This window comes from Macaca mulatta, chromosome 7, assembly GCF_049350105.2.
Source record: "Macaca mulatta isolate MMU2019108-1 chromosome 7, T2T-MMU8v2.0, whole genome shotgun sequence".
NCBI classification, from domain to species: Eukaryota; Metazoa; Chordata; class Mammalia; order Primates; family Cercopithecidae; genus Macaca; species Macaca mulatta.
The window spans coordinates 101,361,811-101,377,611 of record NC_133412.1 but is presented as its reverse complement, the minus strand read 5'-3'; positions in this window follow the sequence as shown (position 1 = coordinate 101,377,611).

Here is a 15,801-nt window from a genome sequence, read left to right as displayed (position 1 = left end):
GGCTGCAGAAATTTGCTTGAGAAAAAAGGAATCACATGATAATCCCCAAGACAATGGGGAAAATGTCTCCAGGGCATGTCAGAGGTCTTTGTCGTAGCCCCTCCCATCACAGGACTGGAAGCCTAGGAGGAAAAAATGATTTTGGGGGCCAAGCCCAGGATTTCCATGGTATGTATAGCCTAGGGACTTGGTCCCCTGTGTCCCAGCCACTCCAGCCATTGCTAAAAGGATTACAGCCAAGGTTACAGCTCAACCCATGATTTCAGAGGGTGCAAGCCAAAAGTCTTGGCAGCTTCCATGTGATGTTGAGCCTGTGGATGCACAGAAGTCAATAATTGATATTTGGGAACCTCCACCTAGATTTCAGAAGATGTATATAAACTCCTGGATGCCCAAGAAAAGTTTGCTGCAGGAGCAGGGGCCTTCAGGGAGAACCAGTGCTAGGATGGTGTGGAAGGAAAACGTGAGATCAGAGGCCCCACACAGAGTCTCTACTGGAGCAACTCTTGTTGGAGCTGTGAGAAGAGGGCCACCATCCTCCAGACCCCAGAATGGTAGATCCACCAACAGCTTGCACCATGCCTCTGGAAAAGCCACAGACACTCAACCGCAGCCCATGAAAGCAGTCAGTAGGGGGTCTGTACTCTGCAAAGCCATAGAGGTGGAGCTGCCCAAGTCTATGGAAACCTACCTCTTGCATCAGCATGACCTAGATGTAAGACATGGAGTCAAAGAACATCATTTTGGAACTTTAAATTTTGACTGCCTTTCTGGATTTCACACTTTCGTGGGCCCTGTAACACCTTTGTTTTGGCCAATTTCTCCCATTTTGAATGGCTGTATTAACCTAATATTTTTACTCCCATTATATCTAGGAAGTAACTAGCTTTCTTTTGATTTTTACGGCCCATAGGTGGAAAGAACTTTCCTTGTTTCAGATGAGAGTTTAGACTGTGGACTTTTGGGTTAATGCTGAAATGAGTTAAGACTTTGGGGAACTATTGGGAGGGCATGATTGGTTTTGAAATACGAGGACATGAGATTTGGAGGGGCCAGCAATGGGATGATCTGGTTTGACTCTGTGTCCCCACCCAAATTTCATCTTCAATTGTACTCCCATAGCTCCTACCTGTTGTGGGAGGAACCTGGTGGTAAATAATTTGAATCATGGAGGTGATTTCTCCCATACAGTTCTCATGGTAGTGAATAAGTCTCACAAGATCTGATGGTTTCATCAAGGGTTTCTGTTTTTGCATCTTCCTCATTTTTCTCTTGCTGCTGCCATTTAAGAAGTGCCTTTCACCTCCTGCCATGATTCTGAGGCCTCCCCAGCCATGTAAATCTGTAAATCCAATTAAACTTCTTTTTCTTTCCAGTCTCAGGTATGTCTTTATCAGCAGCATAAAAAAGGGCTAATGCAACCATCAAGGCGGTACCTCTATGAGTCTGCCAGAACCACAGCCTTACTAGGCTTGGGGTGCCCCCTAAAGCAGAAACAGCTTAGATTACAGCATCCAAGTCCTTTCAAATATCTGGAAAGCCTCCCTAAGGAGAAAAGCTACAAATAATCTCAGAGGGTGAAGACTACAATAACTACCTAACACCTCAATGCCCAGACACTGAAGAATGTCTACTAGCATTAACGCCATCCATGAAACCGTGATCTCACCTAATGAACTAAATATGTCACCATGGATGAATCCTAGAGAAACAGAGATTTGTGACTTTTCACATAGAGAATTGAAAATAGCTGTGTTGGAGAAACTCAAATAAATTCAAGATAACACAGAAAGAATTCAGAATTCTATCAGATAAATTTAACAAAGAAATTGAATAATTAAACAAGTCAGCCTGAGTGCAGGGTTCAGTGGCTCATGCCTCTAATCCCAGCAGTTTGGGAGGCCAAGGCTGGGATTTGAAGTCAGAAGTTCGAGATCAGCCTGACCAACATGGTGAAACCTCATCTCTACTAAAAATACAAAAACTAGCTTGGCATGATGGTGCATGCATGCAGTCCCAGCTACCTGGGAGGCTGAGGCACAAGAATCGCTTGAACCCAGGACATAGAGGTTGCAGTGAACTGAGATCATGCCACTGCACTGCAGCCTGGGTGACAGAGTTAGACTGTCTCAAATAAATAAATAAATAAATAAATACATAAATACATAAATAAATAAATAAATAAATAAATAAATAAATAAAGGGTCAATCAGAAATTCAGAGCTGAAAAATGCAGTTGGCATACAAAAGAATGTATCAAAGTTCTTTATAGCTGGATGCATCAAGCAGAAGAAAGAATCAAAATGAGCTTGAAGACAGGCCATTTGAAAATAATAAGAGGAGATAAAAGACAAGAAAATACAAAGCAATGAAGCATGCCTAAATGATCTAGAAAATAACACAAAAGGGCAAATCTAAGGGTTACTGGCCTTAAATAGGAGGAAGAGAAAGGAATAGTGGTGAAAAGTTTATTCAAAGGAGTAATAACAGAGAAGTTCCCAAGCCAAGATAAAGATATCAATTTCCAAGTCCATGAAGGTTATAGAACACCAAGTCAATCTAACCCAAACAAGACTTCCTAAGGGCATTTAGTAATCAAATATCCAAAGGTCAAGGATAAAGAAAGGATTTTAAAAGCAGTAAGATAAAAGAAATAAGTAACATACAATGGAGCTCCAATATCTGGGAGCAAACTTTTCATTGGAAATCTTACAAATCAGGGAAAAGTGGTATCACATAGTTAAAGTGCTGAAGGAAAGAAACCTTTTACCCTCGAATAGTATATACAGCAAAATATTCATCAAACATGAAGGAGCAATAAAAACTTTTGTAGACAAACAAAAGCTGAGGGATTTCATCGATGTCAGGCCTGTCCTACAAGGAAGCTAAAAATAGTACTTCAATCAAAAAGAAAAGAACATTATTGAGCAATAAGTAATCACCTCAAGGTACAAAACTTACTGGTAATAGTAAATACACAGAATATTGTAACAGTGTAATTATGGTGTGTAAACTCTGCTTATCCTAAGTAGAAAGGGTAAATGATGAACCAATCAAAATTAGCTATAAGCTTTCAAGAAATAGCCAGTATGATAAAATATAAATAGAAGCAACAAAAAGTTAAAAAGCAAGGGGATAAAATTAAGACAAGTTTTTTAAGTCTTTCTTTTTGCTTGGTTGTTTGCTTGTTGTTTTTACTTACTTGTTTGTTTCTTTAGTGTTAAGTTTTTACTAGGATAACATGATGGATTATAAGATAGTATTTGCAAGCCTCATGGTAACCTCAAACCAAAAAACATGCAAAGAATACACAAAAAATAAAAAGCAAAAAATTAAATCATACCATCAAAGAAAGTTATCTTCACTAGAGGAAGACAGGAATGAAAGAAAGAAAAAAAGGAAGATCACAAAACAACAAGAAAAGAAATAACAAAATTGCAGGAGTAAATCCTTAATTATAAATAATAACATTGAATGACAATAGACCAAACCCTCTAATCAAAACACATAGATTGGCTGAATGGATGAAAAAACAGGACCCATTGATCTGTTGCCTAGAAATACACGTCACCTATAAAGACGCATATAGACTGAAAATAGTGAAACAGAAAAGTATATTCTATGCCAGTGGAAGCCAAAAGAGTAAGAGTCGCTATCCTTATTAGAGAAAATAGATTTCAAGATAAAAACACTAAGAATAGACAGAGAAGGCCACTATATAAGAACAAAGGGGTCAGCTCAGCAGAGGACATAGCAATTTTAAATATATATACACTCTCATAGGAGTACCCAGATACATAAAGCAAACATTATGAGCTAAAGAGAGAGAGATAGACCCTGATGCAATAATAGTTGAAGACGTCAATACCCACTTTCAGCTTTGGGAAGATCTTCCAGAGAGAAAATCAACAAAGAAACATTATACTTAATCAGCACTATATACTAAATAGAGTTAACAGTTACAGAACATTTTATCCAAGAGTTGGAGAATACATATTATTTTCCTCAGCACATAGATAACTCTCAAGGATAGACCATATATTACATCACAAAACAAGTCTTAAAACACTAAAAGAAAAGAGGAATAATATCAAGCACCTTCTCTTACCACAGTGGGATAAAACTGGAACTAAATAAATAACAATAGGAATTTTTGAAATGATATAAGTACATGAAAATTAAACAATATGCTTCTGAATGACTAGTGGGTCAATAAAGAAATTAAGAAAAAAATTGAAAAATTTCTAGAAATAAATGATAACAGAAACACAACAGATCCAAACCTATCAGATACAGTGAAAGAAATTCTAAGAGGAAAATTTATAGCTGTAACTGCCTACATCAAAAAATAAAAGAGGGCAGCTGGCAAGATGGCTGACTCGGAGCAGCTCTGGACTGCAGCTCCCAGCAAGAAGGCAAGTGATTACTGCATTTCCAACTGAGGAACCCAGCTCATCTCATTGGGACTGGTTAGACAGTGGGTGCAGCCCACAGTTTGACAGAAGCAGGGTGGGGCATTGCCTCACCTGGGAAGTGCAAGGGGTGGAGGGACTCCCTCTCCTAGCCAAGGGAAGCCATGAGGGACTGTGCCATGAGGAATGGCACATTCTGGCCCAGATACTGTGCTTTTCCCGTGGTCTCCACAACTCTCAGACCAGGAGGTTCCCTCCAGTGCCTACACCACCAGGACCCAGGGTTTCAAGCACAAAAATGGATGGCCATTTGGGCAGACACCGAGCTAGCTGCAGGACTTTCTTTTCATACCCCAGTGGTGCCTGTAACACAAATGAGACAGAACTATTCATTCCCCTGGAAAGGGAGATGAAGCCAGGGAGCCAAGTGGCCCAGTTCAGTGGATCCCATGCCCACAAAGCTCAGAAAGCTAAGATCCACTGGCTTGAAATTCTTGCTGCAAGCACAGCAGTCTGATATCAACCTGGGTCATTCCAGCTTGGTGTGGAGAGAAGCATCTGTCATTACTGAAGCTTGAGAAGACAGATTTCCCCTCACAGAATAAACAAAGTCACTGGGAAGTTTGAACTGGGTGGAGCCTACTGCAGCTTGGCAAAACTGCTATAGCCAGAGTGCCTCTCTAGATTCCTTCTCTCTGGGCAGGGCATCTCTGAAAGAAAGGCAGCAGCCCCAGTCAGGGACTTATAAATGAACTGCCATCTCCCTGGACAGAGCACCTGGGGGAAGAGGCAGCTATGGGCACAGTTTCAGCAGACTTAAACTTTCCTGCCTGCCAGCTCTGAAGAGAGCAGTGAATCTCCCAGAACAGTGTTCGAGCTCTGATAAGGGACAAACTACCTCCTCAAGTGGGTCCCTGACCCCCATGCCTCCTGACTGGGAAACATCTCCCAGCCGGGGTCGACAGACACCTCATACAGGAGAGCTCCAGCTGGCATCCGGTGGGCACCCCTCTGGGAAGAAGCTTCCAGAGGAAGGAACAGGCAGCAATCTTTGCTGTTCTGCAGCCTCCGCTGGTGATACCCAGGCAAAGAGGCTCTGGAGTGGACCTCCAGCAAACTCCAGCAGACCTGAACCAGAGGGACCTGACTTAGAAGAAAAACTAACAAACAGAAAGGAATAATATCAACATCAACAAAAAGTATGTTCACAACAAAACCCCATCTGAAGGTCACCAGCATCAAATATCAAAGATAGATAAATCCATGAAGATGGGGAGAAACCAGCTCAAAAAGTTTAAAATTGCAAAAACAAGAGCATCCTTTCTCCTCCAAAGGATTACAACTCCTCACCAGCAAGGGAACAAAACTGGACAGAGAATGAGTTTGATGAATTGACAGAAGTAGGCTTCAGATGGTGGGTAACAACAAACTCCTCCAAGCTAAAGGAGCATGTTCTAACCCAATGCAAGAAAGCTAAGGACCTTGAAAAAAGGTTAGAAGAATTGCTAGCTAGAGTATCCAGTTTAGAGAAGAGCATAAATGACCTGATAGAGCTGAAACACACAGCATGAGAACTTCGTGAAGCATACACAAGTATCAATAACCAAATCAATCAAGTGGAAGAAAGGATATCAGATACTGAAGATCAACTTAATGAAATAAAGTGTGAAGACAAGATTAGAGAAAAAACAAGGAAAAGACATGAACAAAGCCTCCAAGAAATATGGAACTATGTGAAAAGAACAAACCTAGGTTTGATTGGTGTAACTGAAAGTGATGGGAAGAATGGAAACAAGTTGGAAAACACTCATCAGGATATTATCCAGGAGAACTTCCCCAACCTAGCAAGACAGGCCAACATTCAAATTCAGGAAATACAGAGAACACCACAAAGATACTCCTTGAGAAGAACAACGCCAAGACACATAATCATCAGACTCACCTAGGTTGAAGTGAAGGAAAAAATGTTAATGGCAGCCAGAGAGAAAGATCAGGTTACCCACAAATGGAAGCCCATCAGACTAACAGCAGATCTCTCTGCAGAGACCCTACAAGCCAGAAGAGAGTGGGGGCCAGTATTCAATATTCTTAAAGAGAAGAATTTTCAACCTGGAATTTCATATCCAGCCGAGCTAAGCTTCATAAGCAAAGGAGAAATAAAATCCTTTACAGATTGCTGAGAGATTTTGTCACCACCAGGCCTACCTTACAAGAGCTCCAGAAGGAAGCACTAAATATGAAAAGGAACAACTGGTACCAGCCACTGCAAAAACATACCAAATTGAAAAGACTATTGACATTATGAAGAAACTGCATGAACTAATGGTCAAAATAACCAACTAGCATCATAATGACAGGGTCGAATTCACACATAAAAATATTAACCTTAAATGTAAATGGGCTAAATGACCCAATTAAAAGACACAGACTGGCATGTCAGAATATACATTCTTCTCAGCACCACATCACACTTATTCTAGAATTGACCACATAATTGGAAGTAAAACACTGCTCCGCAAATGCAAATGAATAGAAATTGTAACAGTCTCTCAGACCACAATGCAATCAAATTAGAACTTAGAATTAAGAAACTCACTCAAAACTGCACAACTACATGGAAACTGAACAACCTGCTCCTGAATGACTACTGAATAAATAATGAAATTAAGGCAGAAATAAACGAGCTCCTTGAAACCAATGAGAACAAAGACACAAAATACCAGAATCTATGGGACATCCTTAAAGCAATGTTTAGGGGAAATTTATAGCACCAAATGCCCACAAGAGAAAACAGGTAATATCTAAAATCAACACCCTAACATCACAATTAAAAAAAACTAGAGAAGCAAAAGCAAACAAAGTCAAAAGCTAGCAGAAGACAAGAAATAACTAAAAATAGATGAGAGTAGAACTGAAGGGGATAGAGACACAAAAAAACCTCCAAAAAACCAATGAATCCAGGAGCTGGTTTTTTGAAAAGATCAACAAAATAGACTTCTAGCCAGACAAATAAAGAAGAAAAGAGAGAAGAATCAAATTAACACAATAAAAAGTGATAAAAAGCATATCACCACTGAGACCACAGAAATACAAACTACCACCAGAGAATACTATAAACACCTCTACATAAATAAACTAGAAAATCTAGAAGAAATAGATAAATTCCTGGACACAAATATACCCTCCCAAGTCTAAAGCAGGAAGAAGTTGAATTGCTGAATAGACCAATAACAAGTTCTGAAATTGAGGCAGTAATTGATAACGTACCAACCAAAAAGAGTCCAGAACCAGAGGGACTCACTGCCACGTTCTACCAGAGATACAAAGAAGAGCTGGTCCTATTCCTTCTGAAAGTATTCCAAACAATAGAAAAAGAATCCTCGCTAACTCATTTTGTGAAGTCAACATCATCTTGATACCAAAACTTGGCAGAGACATAACAAAAAAGAAAAATTTCAGGCCGATATCCCTGATGAACATTGATGCAAAAATCCTCAATAAAATACTGGCAAACCAAATCCAGCAGCACATCAAAAAACTTATCCTCCACGATCAAGTCAGCTTCATCCCTGGGATGCAAGGCTGGTTCAACATATGCAAATCAATAAATGTAATCTATCACATAAACAGAACCAATGACAAAAACCACATGATTATCTCAATAGACACAAAAAAGGCCTTCGGCAAATGTCAACACCCCTTCATGCTAAAAACTCTCAATAAACTAGGTATTGATGAAAAGTATCTCAAAATAATAAGAGCCATTTATGACAAACCTACAGTCAATATCATACTGAATGGCCAAAAACTGTAAGCATTCTCTTTGAAAACTGACACAAGATAAGGATGCCTTCTCTCACCACTCCTATTCAATATAGTATCGGAAGTTCTGGCCAAGGCAATCAGGCAAGAGAAATAAATAAATGGTATTCAAATAGGAAGATAAGAGGTCAAATTGTCTCTGTTTGCAGATGACTTGATTGCATATTTGGAAAACCCCATCGTCTCAGCCCAAAATCTCCTTAAGCTGATAAACAACTTCAGCAAAGTCCTCAGGATACAAAATCACTGTGCAAAAAATCACAAGCACTCCTATACACCAATAACAGATGCAGAGAGCCAAATCATGAGTGAAATCCCATTCACAGTTACTACAAAGAGAATAAAATACCTAGGAATCCACCTTACAAGGGATGTGAAGGACCTCTTCAAGGAGAACTACAAACTACTGCTCAAGAAAACAAGAGAGGACACAAACAAATGGGAAAACATTCCATGCTCATGGATAGGAAGAATCATTATTGTGAAAATGGCCATACTGCCCAAAGCAATTTATAGATTTAATGCCATCCCCATCAAGCTATCATAGATTTTCTTCACAGAATTAGAAAAAACTACTTTATATTTCATATGGAACCAATAAAGAGCCCACATAACCAAGACAATCCTAAGCAAAAAGAACAAAGCTGGAGGCATCACGCTACCTGACTTCAAACTATACTACAAGGCTACAGTAACCAAAACAGCATGATACTGGTGCCAAAACAGATATACAGACCATTGGAACAGAACAGATGCCTCAGAAATAACACCACACATTTACAACCACCTGATCTTTGACAAACCTGACAAAAACAAGCAATGGGGAAAAGATTCCCTATTTAATAAATGGTATTGGAAAAACTTGCTAGCCATATGCAGAAAACTGAAATTGGACCACCTCCATACACCTTGTACAAAAATTAACTCAAGATGGATTAAAGACTTAAACATAAGACCTAAAAACACAAAAACCCTAGAAGAAAACATAGACAATACTATTCAGGACATAGGCATGCGCAAAGACTTCATGACTAAAACACCAAAAGCAATGGCAACAAAAGCCAAAATAGACCAAAGGTATCTAACTAAACTAAAGAGCTTCTGCACAGCAAAAGAAACTATTGACAGAGTGAACAGGCAACCCACAGAATGGGAGGAAATTTTTGCAATCTATCCATCTGACAAAGGGTTAATATCCAGAATCTGCAAAGAACTTAAACAAATTTACAAGAAAAAACAACTCCATTGAAAAGTGGGTGAAGGATATGAATGGACATTTCTCAAAAGAAGACATTTATGTGGCCAAAAAACATATAAAAAAAGCTCATCATCACTGGTCATTAGAGAAATGCAAATCAAAACCACAGTGAGATACCATCTCACACCACTTAGAGTGGTGATCATTAAAAAGTCAGGAAACAACAGATGCTGGAGTGGACGTGGAGAAATAGGAACATTTTTACACTGTTGGTGGGAGTGTAAATTAGTTCAACCATTGTGGAAGACAGTGTGGTGGTTCCTCAAGAATCTAGAAACAGAAATACCGTTTGACCTAGTGGTCCCATTACTGGGTATATACCCAAAGGATTATAAATCATTCTACTATAAAGACACATGTGCACTATGTTTATTGCGGCACTGTTCATAATAGCGAAGACTTGGAACCAGTCCAAATGCCCATCAATGGTAGAGTGGATAAAGAAAATATGGTACATATACACCATGGAATACTATGAAGCCATAAAAAGGATGAATTCTTGTCCTTTGCAGGGACATGGATGAAGCTGGAAACCATCATTTTCAGCAAACTAACACAAGAACAGAAAACCTAACACTGCATGTTCTCACTCCTAAGTGAGAGTTGAACGATGAGAACACATGGACACAGAGAGGGGAACAGCACACACCCGTCCTTTCTGGGGGTGTAGGGTTAGGGGAGGGAAAGCATTAGAAGAAATACCTAATGTAGATGATGGCTTGATGGGTGTAGCAAACCACCATGGCATGTGTATACATATGTAACAAATCTGCACATTCTGCACATGTATCCTTGAACTTAAAGTATAACAAAAAAAAATTTTAATCACTTCAAATAACCTAGTCATACATCTTTAAGAACTAAACAAACAAACAAACAAACAAAAAAACAAAAAAGCAAACTGAACCCAAAATTAGTAGAAGAAAGGAAATAATAAAGATGAGACAATAAATAAATAAATATTAATTGAAGAAAACAATACAAAAATCAGTGAAACAAAAAATTTGTTTTAGAAAAGATAAACTAAATGGACAAAGCTTTAGGCAGACTAATGAAGAAAAAAGGAAAAAGACCCAAATAAAATCAGAGGTGAAAAAGAAGGCATTATAACTGATACCACAGAAATTCAAAGTTTCATTAGTGGCTACTATGAGCAACTATATTCCAATAAATTCAAAAGTCTAGGGGAAATGGACCAATTCTAAGACACATACAATCCACCAAGATTGAACCAGGAAGAAATTCAAAATCTGAACAGACCAATATCAAGTAACAAGATCAAAGCAGTAATATGAAACCTGCCAGTAAAGAAAATCCCAAGACCCAGTGGCTTCACTGCTGAATTTCACCAAACATTTAGAGAAGAATTAATACCACTCCTAATCAAACTCTTCTGAAAAATAGAGCAGGAAGGAATACTTCTAAATTCACCCTAAATGCCAGTATTACACTCATACCAAAGCCAGCTAAAGACACATTTAAAAAGGCAAAAATCCTCAATATAATATTAGCAAACTTAATTCAATAATACTTTTGAAAGATCATTTATCTTGACTAAGTGAGATTTATCTTTGGGATGCAAGGATGATTCAACATATGCATATCAATCAATGTGATATATCATATCAACAGAATAAAGGATAAAAATGATATGAATATTTCAATCGATGTTGAAAAAGCATTTGATAAAATTCAACATTTCTTCATGATAAAAAAAAACCCTAAAAAAAACTGGGGATAGAAGGAATGTACCTCAACATAATAGAGACCATACATGACAGACCCACATCTAGTGTCATACTAAATGAGGAGAAACTGCAAGCCTTTCCTCTAAGATCAGGAGCACCACAAAGGTGCCCACTGTCATCAGCGTTATTCAACATAGCACTGGAAATCCTAACTAGAGCAATCAGGCAAGAAAAAGGCATAAAGGCCATCCGTATTGGAAAGGAAGACATCAAATTATCCTTGTTTGCAGATGATATGAGCCTATATTTGAAAAAACCCAAAGACTCTACAAGAAAACTATTTTAACTGATAAATTCAGTAAAGTTACAGGATACAAAATCAACATACAGAAATCAGTAGCATTTTTATATACAGTGAAAAATCTAAAAAAGAAAAAAAGAAGTAATCCTATTTACAATAGCCACACATAAAATTAAATACCTAGGAATTAACCAAAGAAGAGAAAGAGATCTATAATAAAAATTATGCAACACTTATGAAAGAAAACAAAAGGACACTAAAAATATGGAAAAAATATTTTCATGTTTACAGATTGGAAGAATCATTATGTTTAAAATGTTCATACTAACCAAGTCTATCCACAGATTCAAAGCAATCTCTATCAAAATACTAATGACATTTTTCACAAAAATAGAAGAAAGTTATAAAATTTATGTGGAACCAGGAAAGAACCAGAATAGCCAAAGCTCTCATAAGCAAAAAGAACAAATCTGGAGGAATCACATTACCTGACTTTAAATCATACTACAGAGCTATAGTAATGAAAACAGCATGGTACTGGCATAAGAACAGATACATAAATAAAACAGAATAGACAACCCAGAAACAAATCCATGTACCCACAGTGAACTCATTTTAGACAAAGGTTGCAAGAACATACAGTGAGGAATGGACAATCTCTTCAATACATGGTGCTAGCAAAGCTGGATATCTGTAGGCAGAAGAATGAAAAGCGATGCCTATCTCTCACCATAGACAAAAATCAAATAAAAATGGTTTACATATTTAAATCTAAGAACCTCAAACCATGAATGTCTACAAGAAAACATTGGAGAAAATCTACAAGATATTATTCTGGGCAAACATTTCATGAACAATATCCTACAAGCACAGGTAACTAAAGCAAAAGTGGACAAAAAGGGTCACATCAAGTTTAAAAAGCTTCTGGACAGTAAAGGATAAAATCAACAAAGTGAAGACACAATCCTCACAATGGAAGAAAGTATTTTCAAACTATCCATCTGACAAAGGATTAATAGCCAGAATATACTAATATAAGTACTTGAATTGACTCTATAGGAAAAGCATCTAATAATCTGATCAAAAGATGGGCAACATATTTGAATAGACATTTTTTAAAAGGAGATATACAAATGGCAAACAGGCATATGTAAAGGTACTCAACATCATTTATCATCAGAGAAATGCAAATCAAAACTACAATGATATATTATCTCACTCAAGTTAAAATGGCTTATATTCAAAAGAAAGGCAATAACATATGCTGGGGAAGATGTGGAGAAAAGGGAACTCTAATCCATTGTTGGTGGGAATGACAATTAGTGAAACCACTATGGGGAACAGTTTGGATCTTCCTCAAAAAACTAAAGTTTGAGCTATCATATGATCCAGCAATTCCACTGTTGAGCATACCCAAAAGAAAGAAAATCAGAATATCAAAAAAAATCTGCACTCCTATGTTTGTTGCATCACTGTTTGTAATAGCTAAGGTTTGGAAGCAACCTAAGTGTCCATCAACAGATGAATGGATAAATAAAATGTGGCACATATACACAATGGGGTAATATTCAACCATAAAAAAGAATGAGATCCAGTCATTTTCAACAACATGGATGGAACTGGAGATCATTATTTTAAGTGAAATAAGCCAGGCACAGAAAGACAAATATTGCGTATTCTTATTTATTTGTGGGATCTAAAAAGCAAAACAACTGAATTCATGGACATAGAGAGTAGAGGGATGGTAAAGGTTGAGGAAGTTAGTGGGTAGCTGGGGAGGAAGTGGGGATGGTTAATGGGTTCAAAAATAGTAAGAATTAATAAGACCTATAATTTGATAGCACAACAGGGGTGACTCTAGTCAATAATAACTATACATTTTGGAACAACTTAAATAATATAATTAGACGTTTGCAACTCAATGAATAGATGTTTGAGAGGATAGATACACCATTCCTCATGATGTTCTTATTTCATATGGCACGCCTGTATCAAAACATGTCATGTACCCCACAAACATATACCTGTACTATGCACCCACAACAACTAAATTTTTTAAAATTAAAATGTGTATTTTGCTAGATACATTGGGTGAAATTTTCTATAGACATATGTCAGTTCTAACTGGTTTATGGGGTTAAGTCTTCTATCTTCTTGGTAATATTCTGCCTAGTTGTTCTATCTACTATTGAAAACAAAGTATTACTTCTTCAACAATGTTGAACTTGCTATTTCTTTCCTTAAATCTAAATCTGTTAGTGTTGTTTAGTGTATTTTAAGGCTTTCTTGTTAAGTGCTTATAGTGTTTATAGTTCTTATATATTCTTCATCTATTCATCCTGTATTCTTTATAAAATATCTTTCTTTGCATTACAATTTGTCTTAAACTCTGTTTTGCCTGATGTTAGTATAGCCACAGCAGATCTATTTTAGTTGTTGTTTGCATAGACTATATTTTTCCATACTTTTACTTTCAATCTATTTGTACCATTGAAAATAAAGTGAATCTTTCACATTTAGCATATAGTATATTAATCCAATGGTTGCAGCCAATGCATGTTACTCAGGGGCATTTTATATTCAGTTGTATAAATGCATTATTTGAATGTTTTAATTAACATTAATTACATTTACAGTAGGCAAATTAGAGATTTTTTCTATTGAAATAAGTATCTTTCAAAACAAAGGAGAAGATAAAGGCAAAGTAACATAATACAGACAGCAAATGCCTGGAAACAAAGAGAAAAAGCAAGGATGCCGGGCATGAGCTGCAAAAAAAAAAAAAATGACAGATGTTGAGACCAAGTGTTCACATTAAAGCAGATATATCTCTGTTGTTGACTAATGCCAAGGGGAGCCCTTTGTAGGGATCTTCAAAAGTAAATTTTTGGAATGTGAACAGATCTGCCACCTGGCCAATGACAATGAAAACTTACTAGCTACAGTGATGAAAATGGTGGGCATATGTGTTTTACATCTATAATATATAATTACTGGAGTTAAACAAAATGTGTCATGCCTTTGTGTGATTTTTTCCATCCCATTTCTTAAAAGCTAAATTTCCTAAGGATATTGATAAATTTTAAAACTTGTGAAAAATTTGGTATTCTACATGAAGAAAATTAAGCAGTTGTAAATGTCTGTATTAGCATTCTTTCTATAGATTATGAAATAATAGCCAAATTATTCTGGATTATTATAGGATTCTTAGTAAAGAAAAGAGATCCAAAAGTACATGGATATTGAATATCTGTCCAGGAAGCATGTGGTTTTTTTTTCTTTCTGCTATTAGGTGGCATATTTGGTTTCATTGCTGTCACTTACCATATTGCTATAAAGAATGTCTCAGGTTAGTCTTTAAGAAAATGTTATTTATAATTTTATCTGCTGCATGTATAAATGTGTGACATTTTCCATGTTGGAAATTGAAAGCTAGTGGACAAAATATAGAAATCTAATATGTCATCTTACTTGATACTAATTCCCAGAAGTCTGTCTCATGATAAATATATAATCATCAGGGACCTAAATATGTTATTGACCATTAAGAAAATTTTACCATGATAAACTTTACCTTTTAAATTATGAAATACTTAAAATACATAAAAATTTAAAAATAATATTATGATAGACATACATACCCCTCTATATTTAATTTAAAAATTATAATAATTTACCTTTTTAGTTTAGAATATTTTTTAAACAAAGTAGAACATTACAGTGAACATTGGCATTCCTCTTGTTTCCATTTTAGGCACATCCTACACCATCTTCGTAAGAAAATACTGAGATACCTGTGTATACTTGTCCAGTCCTTTAAAAAATATCTATGTATTTACATAATTGGTAATGTCATCTGTGCATTTTTGGAGCTTGATTTTTTTACTCAATAATTTCACTTCCAAATTCTATCCATGTTCTGTTTCCTTAAGTATCAAATATTAAGTACACTTATTAATGTCTGCTTCTGTCTTAATCTGCAGTAAATTTTCGTAAAATAATAAACTCAAAGGGCAAAGAGAATATGCTTTATGGTGATAGTGAAAGAGAAAGAGCTAATAAAGTGTAGGTTTAAAATAGATGAATAAGCGGTGACTTATCAAAGTTGGAAAAACCTCAAACTTAAGTCTGTAGGGTGGTGGAAGAGGGTGGATTTTAAAAGACGTTCATTTTAAAAGGCAAAATCCTAGCAAGAATGAGGAATTAGACTACTGTGTACATCTGAAAGCAGGGATTTAGGCTGAAAATGAGATGACTGGATAAAGGCTCTAAAAGGAGTTAATTTCTTCATCCCATGCCTTATCCCAGGCTCCCAAATGC